The sequence below is a fragment of the Amblyomma maculatum genome, unplaced genomic scaffold (assembly GCF_055883805.1).
Source record: "Amblyomma maculatum isolate TAMU_Amacu unplaced genomic scaffold, ASM5588380v1 scaffold_16, whole genome shotgun sequence".
Classification (NCBI taxonomy): domain Eukaryota; kingdom Metazoa; phylum Arthropoda; class Arachnida; order Ixodida; family Ixodidae; genus Amblyomma; species Amblyomma maculatum.
The window spans coordinates 523,561-538,445 of record NW_028146741.1 but is presented as its reverse complement, the minus strand read 5'-3'; positions in this window follow the sequence as shown (position 1 = coordinate 538,445).

Below are 14,885 nucleotides of genomic sequence, written 5' to 3'. Positions count from 1 at the left end.
GCAAGGTCGTGACGGCAAGGCCAGCGATGCCTTGTCTAGCGTTTTAATCCGATGACAAAACCCAGGCGCGTGCCGGAGCCGGCGCCGCGGGACGATGATGATGGTATGTAGAAATGAAAGAGGAAGATCATGGCATGTACAAATTAAAGAACATCCACGGAAGCCTCACACAATCTGCCCGGGGGGTCGGAAGCGGCCAGCCTGGCCGCTCCTAACTAAGTGATGCATCGCGGCGCACAAACGGTTTCAGGCGAGACACATGAACAATTTCAGTTCCACGGTGGCGTCGATCAGCTGGGGGATCAACAGGCGTCACTTTGTAGTTCACTGGGGAAGTTTGGCTTATGATCTCATAGGGACCTACGTAGCGGTGGTGGAATTTTTCACTAAGGCCAGAGGTGCGCAATGGTGTGTAAAGCAGTACTTCGTCACCAGGACGAAAAGAGACCACTCGATGTGTAGAATCATAGCGAGTCTTGCGGACTTCCTGGCACGTTGCCGTGTTGAGTCGGGCAAGATGACGGCATCTGGCCACACGAGATAAGAACTGGGTAGGTACTGATGTGGAGTAGTCGGGCGTAGAGAAGAAGGAAGCGTCGAAAATTGTAGTGGGAGGACGGCCATAAACAAGGAAAAATGGAGAGTAACCGGTAGTTCGCTGTACTGCTGTATTATAGGCGAATGTGACGAATGGTAGAATAGTGTCCCAATTTCGATGATCTGGTGTGATGTACATTGATATCATGTCCGACAAGGTGCGATGAAATCGCTCAGTCAGACCGTTAGTCTGGGGATGGTAGCTTGAGGTTGTCTTATGAAGGGTGGATGAGGCGTGAAGAACTTCGGCAACGACTTTCGATAAGAAGGCTGTACCGCGGTCACTTAGGAGCACCCGAGGAGCGCCATGTCGTAATACAATTGATCGCAAAAAGAAATTTGCTACTTCTTCAGCGGAACCAGTCGGTACAGGTGCTGTCTCAGCGTAACGTGTGAGGTGGTCGACAGCTGTTATAATCCAATGGTTACCCCCATAGGAGAGAGGTAGGGGACCATATAAGTCGATGCCGACAACGTCGAATGGCGTGGTGGGACAAGGAAGAGGTTGTAGAAGGCCAGCGGGCGAAGAAGTCAGCCGTTTGCGACGTTGGTACAGAGGGCAGGATGCGACGTATTTGGCAACGGTGGAAGATAAGCCAGGCCAAAAGAATCGTTTTCTCATGCGGTCGTAGGTTTTGTCGAAACCAAGGTGACCTGCAGTAGCGTCATCGTGGAGAGCCGCCAGTATACGTGGGCGAAGCACACGCGGCGCGACTGGGATCCAGCGAGTTCCATCTGGGCAATACACGTAGCGGAGTAGGATGCCATCTTCGAGCTTGAAATTGCTCAGCTGTCGGCGAAGCCTAGCATTGGGCGGGTCCGAAGCGCCGATAAGGCGGTCGATGATAGGACGGCAGTAGGCATCGGCTAATTGCTGTGAGCGGAAAGCGTGCTTGTTCTCAGAGTCGTCAAAACAAACGGTTGTGATATACGTCGGGCAAAGAGATGGTCGGCTCTGGTCAGAGGTGGAAATGAATTGTGAAGAAAAGCAGCAAGCGGATTCCGAAAGGGGACAGTGAGAGAGAGCGTCGGCGTCTTGGTGTTGGCGACCAGATTTATAAGTGATGTCGAAATGGTATTCTTGCAGGCGTATAATCCAGCGACCAAGTCGGCCTGTCAAGTTTTTGAGTGAAGACAACCAGCAAAGAGCATGGTGGTCGGTCACAACTGTGAAGTGCCGACCGTATAGGTAAGGGCGAAATTTTTGGACAGCCCAGACGACAGCAAGACACTCCTGCTCGGTAATGGTGTAGTTTTTCTCAGCTGGAGTGAGAGTCCGACTGGCAAAGGCAATCACTTTCTCACGCGATGTTGCATCACGCTGCAGAAGTAGAGCGCCAAGACCGTGACCACTGGCATCGATGTGCAGGATAGTTGGAGCGCTGTCACTAAAGTGGCCAAGAACAGGATCTGATGTGAGAGCGTGCTTGAGGTCATTAAAAGCAGTTTCGCACTGCTCAGTCCACACGAAAGGGCTGCGTGCTTTAAGTAGCTCATGAAGTGGTGCAGCAATAGTTGCAAAATGCCTTATAAAACGCCGGAAGTAGGACGCGAGGCCGAGGAAACTGCGCAAATCTGTAATCCGTTGTGAACGAGCAAAGTTCAAGACCGCAATTATTTTTTCAGGATCTGGGCGAATGCCGTCATGGCTGACCAGATGTCCCAATATTCTAATTTCCTTCTGTGCAAAGTGGCACTTCTTGGTGTAGAGCTGAAGGCCTGCCGAAGCGAGACAGGTGAGGACTTCATTCAGACGCGTGAGATGGTCATTAAAGGTTGCCGAAAAGATGACAATGTCGTCCAAGTAACACAAACAGGTTCTCCATTTGAGGCCACGAAGTACAGTGTCGATCATTCTTTCAAATGTCGCTGGTGCGTTACAAAGTCCGAAAAGCATAACATTAAATTCGTAAAGGCCGTCGGGTGTTGCGAAAGCGGTTTTTTTTCTTTGTCGTCCTCGTGCATAGGTATTTGCCAATACCCTGAGCGAAGGTCCAAGGTCGAGAAATATTCGGAGCCTTGGAGGGAGTCAAGGGCGTCATCAATTCGCGGCATCGGATATACATCTTTGCGGGTAATTTTGTTGAGTGCGAGGTAATCAACACAAAAGCGTACCGAGCCGTCCTTTTTTTTAACTAGCACTACTGGGGAGGACCATGGGCTTGTTGAAGGACGAATTATATTGCGATGAAGCATGTCATTTACATTTTCTTCAATTACTTTTCGTTCAGAGAGGGAAACCCGATAAGGCCGTCGTCGAACGATAGAGTTACCTTCAGTAATGATGCGATGGTGCGCAACACTAGTCCGTCCCAGTGGTGTGGAAGTGGCATTAAAAATGGCTTGGTGGTGTCGAAGCAATGTCAGCAGTTCTTGGCGTTGGTTCGGCGTGAGTTTAGGATTAATAGTCTTTGCGAGAACAGAAAGAGAGACGTCTGACGAAACACGTTGCTGAGGCGGAGGGGCAGTGAGCACCATCAGAGAAAAAGGTTGAACATCCACCATACAATTCAGAGAAGTTCCTTTTGGGAGCATGAGGGATTCACGGGAAGTGTTAGTGGCCACTACTGTCGCTGAGCCGTTGTGGAACCGGACAAGACTTGACGGGAAGGCGATGCCGCGTGCAAGATGACTATATGATGGTGCTATGAGTACGTCCCCTTCAGTGATGTGTTCAGAAACAACAGTAAGTAGTTTTTCGCACTGAGGAGGCAAAACAGTATCAGCGGCGGCAACGAGGGGATGATGTCGTTCAGAAAAGTCAGATGAAAAATCGCTGTCTGTCATATGGATAACACGGTCACCACAAGAAATTAACGCTGAAGGGGTTGACAAAAAATCCCATCCGAAAATCATGAGATGCGCACAAGGTGAGAGCACAGCAAACTGCACATGATGGCGGATGCCGTCGATAACAACTCGTACGGTGCACTTCGCTGAAGGGCGCAAAGGGACGTTATTGGCTCCACGGAGTTGAGGCCCATCATATGGGGTTGTCACTTTTCGCAAACGGTAGCACAAATCAGCGTGAATGACAGAAATTGCAGCCCCTGTATCGATCAAAGCTTCAACCGGTATACCTTCAGCGATAACACCAATAACGTTATATGAGCGATCAGGAGGACTTTAGTAAGTTCGCAGCGTGCAGTTTGACCTCCGGAAACTGCAACACTTAGTTTTCCGGATGGCGGACAGGGAGACCGGTTGCGGGGCGGAGAGGGAAAACTGAGCGGCGGTATGGGGATGTGGACCGGCGTCGGGATACATGGTTCCCACGAGGCTCAGAGGAAGATACTGGAGGTGGGGAGGATCGTCGAGGTGGGCTTGGAATAGACCGGCGTTGATAATATGAGGTTGAAGGCATGTCGCATTCGAAGGTGTCGTAACCACGGCGCTCGTTCTGAAGGCGGCGACGACAGAAGCGGGATATATGTCCTCTAATACCGCAGCAATAGCAGACTGGTCGGGGGGGACGCCAAGGTGCGTAATTGGGTTGTGTCGGTTGAGCCATCGCCATTGCATTGATGTGATTGTATGTTGGTGCCGGTCGGGGTGGGGGATCCAAAGAAGGGGGGGATGCAGCGACGTGCGCGTAGGTCGGCGCTGGGCGGATTGCAGAAGGTTCGGAAGTCATAGGGCGGCTGATGGTAGCTAACTCTTCTTTAATCATGTTGCGGAGAACGGCGTCATTAGGAGGTGCGGGAGAATGATCGCACCCATGTCGACAGAAAGGATTGAGGGCTTGAAGCTCCTCGCGGATGATTGCTCGAATCATTGCCCGCAGATCAAGGTCAGCAGAGGTCGGAGCAGTTGCGAAGCCGGGCTGTAGTCGAGAGGACTGCAGCTGGTCGAGGCGTTGACAGGTCGTAATAATTGAATCGACACTTTGAAGGATTCTGGGCAACTAAGGTGTGATATGCCATAGCATTGATCCCTTTTAAGACGTGGTGCACACGTCCAGGTTCCGTCATGGTGGGACTAATGCGCCGACAAAGTGCAAGAACAGCCTCTATGTAAGACGCATATGATTCGTCGGGACCTTGAAGGCGGGAAGCGAGCTTGTTTCTCGCGATCTCAGTCCGAACTGCCGGGTCGGCGAAGTATTGTCGGAATAGCTGTTTGAAAGTGGTCCAGTTAGTAGTGTGGGGTTCGCGATTAATGAACCAGTTTCTGGCGACCTCAATTAGATAGAACGAAACGTTGAGAAATTTTAAAGCATCGTCCCACCGGTTATAGGCACTGCAGCGTTCATATGTGTCGAGCCAGTCGTCCACGTCTTCGTCACGACGACCAGCGAACAGCGGTGGGTCGCGTTGACGTGTGGGCAGAGTCGGAGGCGTCGGTGCAGCGGAGGTAGAGGGTCCGGCCGGGTCGGGATTGCTCTCGGTGGACATGATTATGGTGGTAGTTGCCAAACGACGACCGGAACGTAGGTCCAGTGAGAGGCAGCAAGGGGATCGAACTCGACCTCCACCACTTCTGAAAGAAGGCTATGTTGAGACGGCAATGTCGTGACGGCAAGGCCAGCGATGCCTTGTCTAGCGTTTTAATCCGATGACAAAACCCAGGCGCGTGCCGGAGCCGGCGCCGCGGGACGATGATGATGGTATGTAGAAATGAAAGAGGAAGATCATGGCATGTACAAATTAAAGAACAACCACGGAAGCCTCACATATCTCTTAATGTTACCCCTACCATTTTTCGTTCCATAGCCCTCTGGGTTGTCCTCAACTTAAGTAGAGCTCTCTTGGTTAGCCTCCATGTTTCAGCCCCATAGGTGAGTACAATTTATACACATACACAACAATTTATACACAGTCTATAAGTAATAAAATCTTGATTCCTGTTGTCATGGTATAGCCAACAGACTTGGAACAATGTTTTTAAGGCTGATAGTAGCGATACTGCTGACAATAATTTCATCACATCGTTTAAAACTATATTTGACGCGCCCTTTCCACTAAAAAAAGTGGACGCGCCATCTAGGGCTAGGAAACCTTGGGTAACGTCTGAGTTGCTCCAAATGATAAAACATAAAAACGCAAAAGATTAAAACTTGTTTAGCCAATTCGAAAAGTGCGGAAATAATCTTATATCAAAACTGAAGATCGCTCGAGAAGCTTATTTGACAAATATATTTTGGAGCTCGAGTGAACAACGATCGGATCTTATCTGGAGGGAATTAAATTCCTTATTACAGCCAACTATCCCGGATGCTCCTGATAACTTTCAGCATGAGGGAAAACGTATTTATGACACTAGCTTAGCTGATGCTTTTAAAAACGTTTTATTCAACAAGCTTCTCAGGGTCAAATTCGCAGTAGTCACGATTACACTGCATTCTTGAAAGGAAGCAATAGTGCATCATCACTTTTCGTTGCTCCGACAAACTGCTCAGAATGTTTCTCGTGTATGAGCGCAATTAAAAATAGCAAGTCAGTGGACACAAGCGGCCTACAAATAGCGCCCATTAAACATGTTCTTCACCTTATATGCCCAGCCATTACGCACATTTACAATTTCATGTTACCTAAAGCTGTATTTCCGAAAGAACTCAAAACTGCTCGAGTGATACCGGTTTTTAAAAGTGGCGACAAATCTTTGATCCAAAATTACTGCCCTATATCTATATTACCGATATTCTCTAATGGTATAGAGAAGTTACTGCATGATAGAGTCCTGTCATTTGTTAACAAGCATGATCTTCTCCTTGACTTTCAGCCCGGTTTTCGAAAGAATCGATTTACAGAAGCAGCGCTACTTACACAAAATTAAATAATAGGTAAATTTCAGAATAAGCAGCTAGTTGCCGGCATTTACATAGATTTCACAAAAACGTTTGATTTATTAAGTTGCAAAATTCTATTACATAAAATGGAAACCTACGGTATCCGCGGAAAAGCACTAGACTTAATGGAATCATTCCTCTCCCATAGAACACAGTATTTAGATTTTAAAAGTTCCTGGTCTTCAGTACAGAATATCTGCACAGGAGTTCCCCAGGGAAGCATATTGGGTCCGCTTTTATTTTAACTTATCTAAATGGTATTGTGCATTGTGAACCTGATAGGATACATATTTATCCTATCAATCCTATCATCGGCGTAGGACATATTTGTATCCTACGCCGATGATACTTCAGTGTTCATCTCCGGGAAACCTGAATATGATATTAAAGAAAAAGCAAGTAGAACAATTTATTGATTAAATACATTGGCAAAAGATAATTTTCCGAAGATTAATCCTAAAAAAGACTAAAATAGTGTTGTAGTTGCCGAAAAAGAAAGTATTGTTAAGGCCACTCAGTGCATGTTTAAACCGTAATCGTGGGGAGATAGTGGACTCTGTCAAAATCTTTGGTGTCATGTTTTCAAAGCACTTGACTTGGAATGATCATGTTGATTATATCACATCTAAAATATCCTCAGCTGTCGGAGTTATATCGCGCTTGCGCAACATTCTTCCTGTAAAAATTAGACTGCTGGTGTATAACGCTTTAGTTCTATCTGTCTTACAATACTGTATTATCGTTTGGCGCACCACTGGTATCACGAACATCACCAAATTGCATCTTCTCCAAAAAAGAGCTGTGAGATGCATTGCTGGTGTTCCTTATTTTTTCCCTACGAGTCACCTCTTTTTAACATACGAAATCCTGTCAGTCTTCGTTTTACACGAATAAATACTTTTAATGAGCTTCAAAAGTGCTTCGCGGAGCAATGAAAATTATGTTGATAATTTGGCAGAACTTGCAAAAAACACCCATATTCCAGAAACCAGGAATAAAATTGTGATTAGTTCCTACACCTAGAGCATATTATTCAAAACAATATATCCCTTACACGCTGCCAGTGATATTAAATAAATTAAACAAAGGAATGTTTGACCCTTTCCAGTATTCAAATACTGTTATTAAGAAATGTTTTTCTGAAGAAGCTTGTGTGATGACGCTGCATGTATTTTTGAGTTGCCAAGTTGTGTTATCTTCTTTTGTGCTATAATGTATAGCGCAGAATTTATTACAGCTTGTCTGATGCAATGCCAATGTGAACAAAAGGGGGCAGGACCTCTGTCAAGCTTCCAAGCTTTTAGCCCTGTCCCCTTCTCTAATATAGAGAAAATAAAAGGCTGATTGAATTTATTGATTGAAGTGCAATGCCTTCGGGGAGAACCTGTGGCGATAAACGGAGGTTGAGGGCCGGCGGAGTGGCTTCATTTTGAAGGACATGGACGATGAGATGAGGGAGTACAACATTACTCTTCAGAACGACATCGATGACAGGGCAGGCAAGATAGTCCCCGTCATGAACGGCTGGATAGGGCATTAAAGGGGCACAGACGGCAGCTTCCGGTGGCAGGCGACAGAAGTTGGCGGAGCGAAGGCGAGGTCGGCTTGATAGGTCCTCAGAGCAGATACACAGGTCGAGGCGCAGAAGACCAACAGAACAGTCAATGAGGGCGGAATGAGCAGGCAAATAGTCGAGCCCAAGAATTACGTCTTGAAGACAGCTGTGCTGAAAGGTGAAAAGAACAGAAGTATGGTGATCGTGAATACTTTGACGGGCAGTACACATGCCGGCTGCAGCAGCACAACAATCGTCGGCTACACGAACCATGAATGTCGTGGCTGGGGTCATTACTTTCTTTAGGCGACGGCGAAAACAGGAGCTCATAGTAGATACTTAAGCACCAGGGTCAATGTGGGCAGCAACGGAAACACCATCCACAGAAATAATGATCAAGTTACTTGGTACAGAAAGAGGTCGGTAGAGAATTTTCAGACCGGGTCGAGAATGCCGCGTCACCTTCGGGAGCTGCATGTCCTAGTTTCTCGCGAAGTGTGCGGCGCAGGAAGGCGATAAGCTGCGGCGGGCAAGGAACAGGAGAACGGGAGCGACGGGATTGCGGGGACGGTAAGCGGCTTCGGGTAGGTGCGGAAGGGACTTGATCGGGTGCTTGAGGCATAAAATGCGATGCATATGGGCGGTGCGGGTAACAGTTGTTCCGATTGTTGAAGAAGCGGGGTGCTGTCTACCAACGGCTTGCGGTACGGCAGTGGCGGGAAATACGTGCCACACAATGACATAAAAAGCATATGGGACGGTCGTCAGGAGTGCGCCATTCCGCGTCATTTCGAAAGCCGTACCGGGGGTGGAAACCCGTCCGGAGAGTGGTAGCGGCAACAACAGGGAGTTCCGGAAGAGGGCGGTGTTGGTCTATGGTGTGGCCTGTGGAGATTTCGTTTGCAACCTCCTGGCGGACGACGTCTTTTATCAAGGAAACTGTAGCAGCGTAGTTACAAGGTAATTGAGAAGCACTGGGGACCACAGGTGTCAGGGCCTCTTAACCTCTGCGCACGATGCGGGTAAAGTTGCCTTGCGGCTGCCTTAGAGCCGCTGAATCAACGCAAGTAAGTGGAACTAGCAGCGGCGTTCGGCCGGCGGTGAAAACGAAGCGATATCCGACGAAGTTTAGCTTGTTCGAAGAGGCCACAGGTCATTAAGACGGCATCGATGGTTGGGCAGTCTTTACATAGCAAAATATTAAATGCGTCGCCAGCAATACCTTTGAAGATATGGCCGACTTTGTCTTCTTCCGTCATGCCCTTGTCAACCTTACGGCACAAAGCGAGAACGGCTTGTATGTATAGGCAACGTACGGTTCCCAAGCCGTTTCTGCGTGTGACGCCAGGTCTTTCTTAGCGGCGAGCAGGTTTCCAATAAGCTTTCCAAACAGCTCATGCATCTTGTGCTTGCAATCTTCCTATGAAGTTCTGGATCATGTGCGACTTACCACTTGCGCGCTGTGTCTCAGAAAGAAGATAAGTTCGGCTGTCATCAGAGTAGGACCCCACCGATTATTCGTGCTAGCGCGCTTACACAGGTGGAGTCAGTCGTCTACGTCGACGTTGTCTTCAGTGCCAGAGAATGAGCCAGGATCGCGCGCCTGGACCACGACGACGGCTTGTGGGGCTATTAAAGAGGAGGCAGCAGCTGTTGGGTCGGCGGAAGTGGACATGTTGATGGGGGCAATGTGACGACAACTGCGGAGTTCCAGCGTAGGGTACGGGAATCGAGATGCAGCCTCCTCCAAGATGTTACAGGGGCCTTGATATGACCAGTTAATGCAGCACAGCACAGTTATGTTGTTGTTCTTCTCTAATTTTGTTTTTGAGATGGGTAATTAGATCGCAAAAAAAGGAAATCATTGCTAGGGAATGGAGATGCAAGTAAAATATGAAAAAACCAAAATAAAAAGTTGAATTATTTACGCACGCAGTACGGAGGACACTTAGATTTGTAATTACAGATTAAAAATTCAAAGCATATTATCAAGTTAGACGTTTTGATTCTATTAAAAAGTTTCAAATGACATTAAAGACAGATTTGTGGCTGTACACAAACATGGCGGTACCGAACGATACGATCTGACTGCTCAAATTAAGACCCAGTTTTCATAGCGCCCAGTTAACCGCACACACACTTCAACGTCGTCATCCCTCATCACAATCGCTCAATTCTTCGTCACAATATGTCACGCCCTGCGATAAAGTGCGCGCGTGCGCAGTTGCGCTACCTTCGCGCGTACCAAGATAGAGTGCATAGAGCGTGCGTACTTCAAAAGGCGAAGAGGAGTGCAGGAGCCCCACAATATACATTACTTCGGTCTGTTTCTTTTATTCTCTTTAATATCTACTAAAATAGGATAGTTCATTACCCCAACGTTGGTACTGAGTTCGCAATGTTCGACCCAGCGTAGGACCACCAGTGCACCGGCAGCATACTACCAATATTGGGCCAGTCGTTTGTGCCGCCTGGGTATACCTGACACCAGATTCGGTCGGAGTAGTTTCACACGATATTTATTTTTTCTCACGTAGGCTTACACAGAAAGTAACTGTTTTTTAAATTTATTTTGTAAAATTAATACAAAAACTTATCCGGACCCTCCACTTTTTTGCTGGAGACCACTATCAGGGGACGATGTTCGGGAGAACATGCATGTTCCGTGCATTTTCTTGCCTTCGGTGATGCAGCCCCATGGAAGAAGATTTATTTGTCGCAGGTAATAAGTCAAAGATAATTCGGAAGTTTCTATAGGTGATGTAAATTCGGTAACAGAGGTTTTTTTATCTTCCTCGAAGCATGTAGATTGTACGTTGACTGTTCGAAAGCGGACAAAGTCAGAATGGAAACACGAATCACTCAAGCGCAATTTGGATAAATAAGATTAACATCGCCACTTGGATCCCGTCAAGGAGTAGTGTTTGATAATCGCTCTGCAGTTGGCCTCTGAAATAGAGATCGTATCTGATTTATGGGCTGTTGGGGGAGCAGCCTTTGTTTATTCCAAAAGGACTAAGCCCTGTAGAACATTTACTGACTCAGGGTGCAGCTACACCTTCCCCCAGGTCCATCTGCGAAAGACACCCGGGTCACACATGCGCAGCCTAAACAACACTCGCTCTTCTAGGATTACGAACCGTTGCAACATTGTTTTGAGATTGTGGAAAATCATGAGCACATTGTGAACATAGTTAACAAAGCAAATGAATGCATCAGTCTTCGACAGCGACCGAACCGCAAACTCAAATTCGTGACCCCGTAAACTCCCGTAAACTCCCTGAGACGCCACTAACAGACACCCCTCTGAGGTGCATGCTACCTGTTAGTTGAATATGTCTGTTCTCAATTTGAGCAAATTGCTTGAGTATGTGGCTTATATAAACTCTAAACGACATCTCTTTATCGTTTCAAACTTTTCTCATGACGAAGCACGTCATTGCGAGTGCATATAATTGTTAACGCCGTAACACTTCGTTGCCCAGAAAATCTGTCGTCGGCGTCGATGTTGTGATCGAAGAATCGCTACATGACGCCGGCAGGAGGTAGCTGGAAGTAGGTATGACCAGGCAGATTGTTCAATAATTTGCGCGACTTAACGAGACCGTACGATATCAGGAAGAGGTGAAAAGATGTCAATTCGGGCTTCTCGTGTGAGGTGGGATGGTCTATGAGGAAAGAATCAATCACAGTGCTCTCGGATGCCGAGTGGGGCACGTTACACCAAAAGCTACGCAGGGTCGCTCGTACGGCTTCGCTAAAGTGGGGCTCTGCATGTCGGGTGGTAACCTACGCTATCCCATCACACTATTAAAGGTGGAGATTAAGTGTCCCCTCTAATCTTATTAGTTGCGTACGATGAACAACATGTAAGCTTTGCGTGAAACTAGCAAGGATACAGAAATTTGCGACGAATAAACGTCGACCAATGGCTACGGTAAGTGTTCAAGTGAGTGATCAACACGCTGGTCGAATACAAACAAGGTGCGAAATTCACTCCATGGACTTAAAAGTTTGCACCCCGGTTTACTTAACCTGACCACATAGCTCTCGTCATTACTAATCTTGGTATTTTTAACCAGTAAATATCTCTTCTGTTCACGATCGCCAGATTTGGATGACTATAGTGTCGTGATCTTTAAAATAAGACGACTTCCTTACAGAGTGCAAACGACATCCGTTTATTTCGATTACATAGGACAACTAACGTCACAAGCGACGATACGTGGTGTCGTTTTTGAAGCCTGCTAGGCTTGGCTTGCCTTCAGACATGGAGCTGTCCGGTTTCGGTTTCGCAGCACATTCCCCCCCCCCCCCTCCCCCCTCCCAACAATGCCTACGGTCATTTTTTTCCGTTTACGTTATCGCTATAGGGTGCAAGAGTTGAATCGGTCGCTTGACAGTTGATCCCCCTGGTACCTTCAGCAGGCACGATATCTCACCCTCAGTCTGGTCCCGGAAATAGTTTCTCAGTTCTTGCGATCTTTCATTGTAGTTGCTGCAGACTATCACGAAGGAGTAGGAAGTCCCGTTCCTTGAGTGTTTTACCTTGACGTTCATTTCGATTTTGCACATTTCGAAGTTCGTCGAGGTACTCTTTTGTACATCTGTGCTAGAAGGCTTCGGTAGTCTGCTCGCGTCGGGCCCATAGATTGTGAGCTGATGCGGTAACCTTGCCTGCTTCGATTTTCCTAGATCTAGGCAATGAGGTGAAGTGTCTTTCATTTCATTTATTAATACTGTCAGCCACCGTAAATGGCTGTAACAGGAGTGGAAAATACAAAACAAAAGAATGAACAATACAGAACAGAATGAAAATCAATAGTCAATCAAAAATCGTCTCTGAATACACACACAAACAAAACAAAAATGCATCGCACAGAAATCGGAACAACAGCCATCTTACACAATAGCAATATGACCTCATCGCCCTGTGCTAGTGCCATTGATGAAATTTTCTAAATGGCGTACAAATTCACATAATGATGAAGATCGAACAGCAGAATCTGGAAGACAGTTGCAGTCCTTACAAGTTCGCGGGAAATAACTAAACTTGAAGCGATTATTTTTTTATGGCCGGCAATGGCATGAACCTACTATGACGATGCCTTGATGTCCTATTAGTTTTGATCTCAAAGTATTCTAATTTATTAATTTTTAGATAATTATTGATAATGAGGTAAAGAGTTTTTAGTCTTTCATACCTAGTTCTGCTTTCTAGCATTGGTAGTTGGGCTTGTTGGCACTGATGATGAATAGTTACGGCGGTATTTATTATAGATAAACCTAGCAGCGAGTCGCTGAATCCTATCTAGCTTGTGGCAATTAGTTGCAGTGTGTAGACCCCATACTACTTTGGCATATTCGATAATTGGTCTGACTAGGGTTTTGTAAGCCAGACACTTTACATCCGGGGTAGCACTGTGCATAGTGCGTGGCTGGTACCCTAGTGTTTTTAAAGCTTTAGAAATGACATTTTCAATGCGTGTATCCCATTGTAGGTGTGATTTAAAAGCTATGCCTAGGTATTTATACTGATCAACTCTTTCGAGCATGTAGTCATTTGATTGATAATTGAAATTATAACATTTTTTTTTCTAGTTACTGACATGTACACAGACGTTTTATGTTTAACTCCATCTGCCAGTCGTTACATCATTTGACTATTCTTTGTAGGCTTAAATGTAATTTAATCTGATCATCAATCGTATTTACGCTACTGTACATCACGCAGTCGTCAGCAAAATGTCTTATTGGAACATCAATGCTACTTTGCAAATCATTAATGAAGATGAGAAAGAGGACTGGGCCTGAGGCACACCAGAAGCAACAGGAAGAATGCTAGATTCACAGCCTCTAACAAATACATACTGTTCACGAAAGGATATATACGTGGAAAACCATTGTGTGAGTGTTTGATTTTTAAAGACCGCATTAATCTTATATAATAATTTTTGGTGTGAAACTTTATCAAATGCTTTCACAAAGTCAAAGTATATTGCCACCTGGTGTCCCCATGTTCTTGCTGCGCCTGGAAGAAGAGGACACTGAAGTTGACTCGCGTGCTGTGCGCCGAACTTTGCCTGCTGGTACAGCCTCGTCCCGTCGTTTTATATAAGTCTAGCCCTGTTGTCCGTGACATATTTTGGTGTCGGCGCAGGGTATCGATCCCAGTGTATGTCCTGCACTCCTCCGCATACCCAGGATTCAGGTCCTGTGCCAATCGACACTCCTGTTCACCGCGCTAGCCGGAGGGACCTAGGCCTACCACCTGAGCACAGGTCGTTGGAATTCACCACCGCAGCCGCCCCTCGACCTGTCATGCAAACTCCAACGTATTACACTCTACAGAACCCACGACTGCCTAAGGTTTTCCACGGCTGTCAAACGGAAGACGTCGAAGACTGGCTCGCCCAGTTTGAACGGGTCGCCGCATTTAATAAGTGGGATGACGCCGCAAAGCTCAGGAACGTCTTCTTTAGCCTGGAAGATGGCGCTCGCACTTGGTACGAGAATCGCGAAGGCGCCCTAACATCGAGGCGCGAGTTCTGCCGCTGCATCCTGGACACCTACACCAGCCCGGATCGCCGTGAACAAGCAGAAAGGGCTTTACGCTCTCGCATACAGATGCCGAACGAGAGCATAACCATGTACGTGGAGGATATGACTAGGCTGTTCCGACGATCTGACCCGGCCATGCCCGAAGAGAAAAAGGTGCGCCATCTCATGCACGGCGTTAAGGAGCAACTGTTCGCTGGGCTCGTGCGCAGTCCGCCGAGCACAGTTGCCGAGTTTCTTTCGGAAGCAATCACGATGGAAAGGATGCTCCAGCAGCGGTCTACGACCTACGACAGGCCGGTACTCGCCGCTTCGCTCACGGAGCCGCATTCGGCCCTCGGGGCTAGTCCGGATCTTCTTCGCAACATCATCCCCTCCATTTTGCGT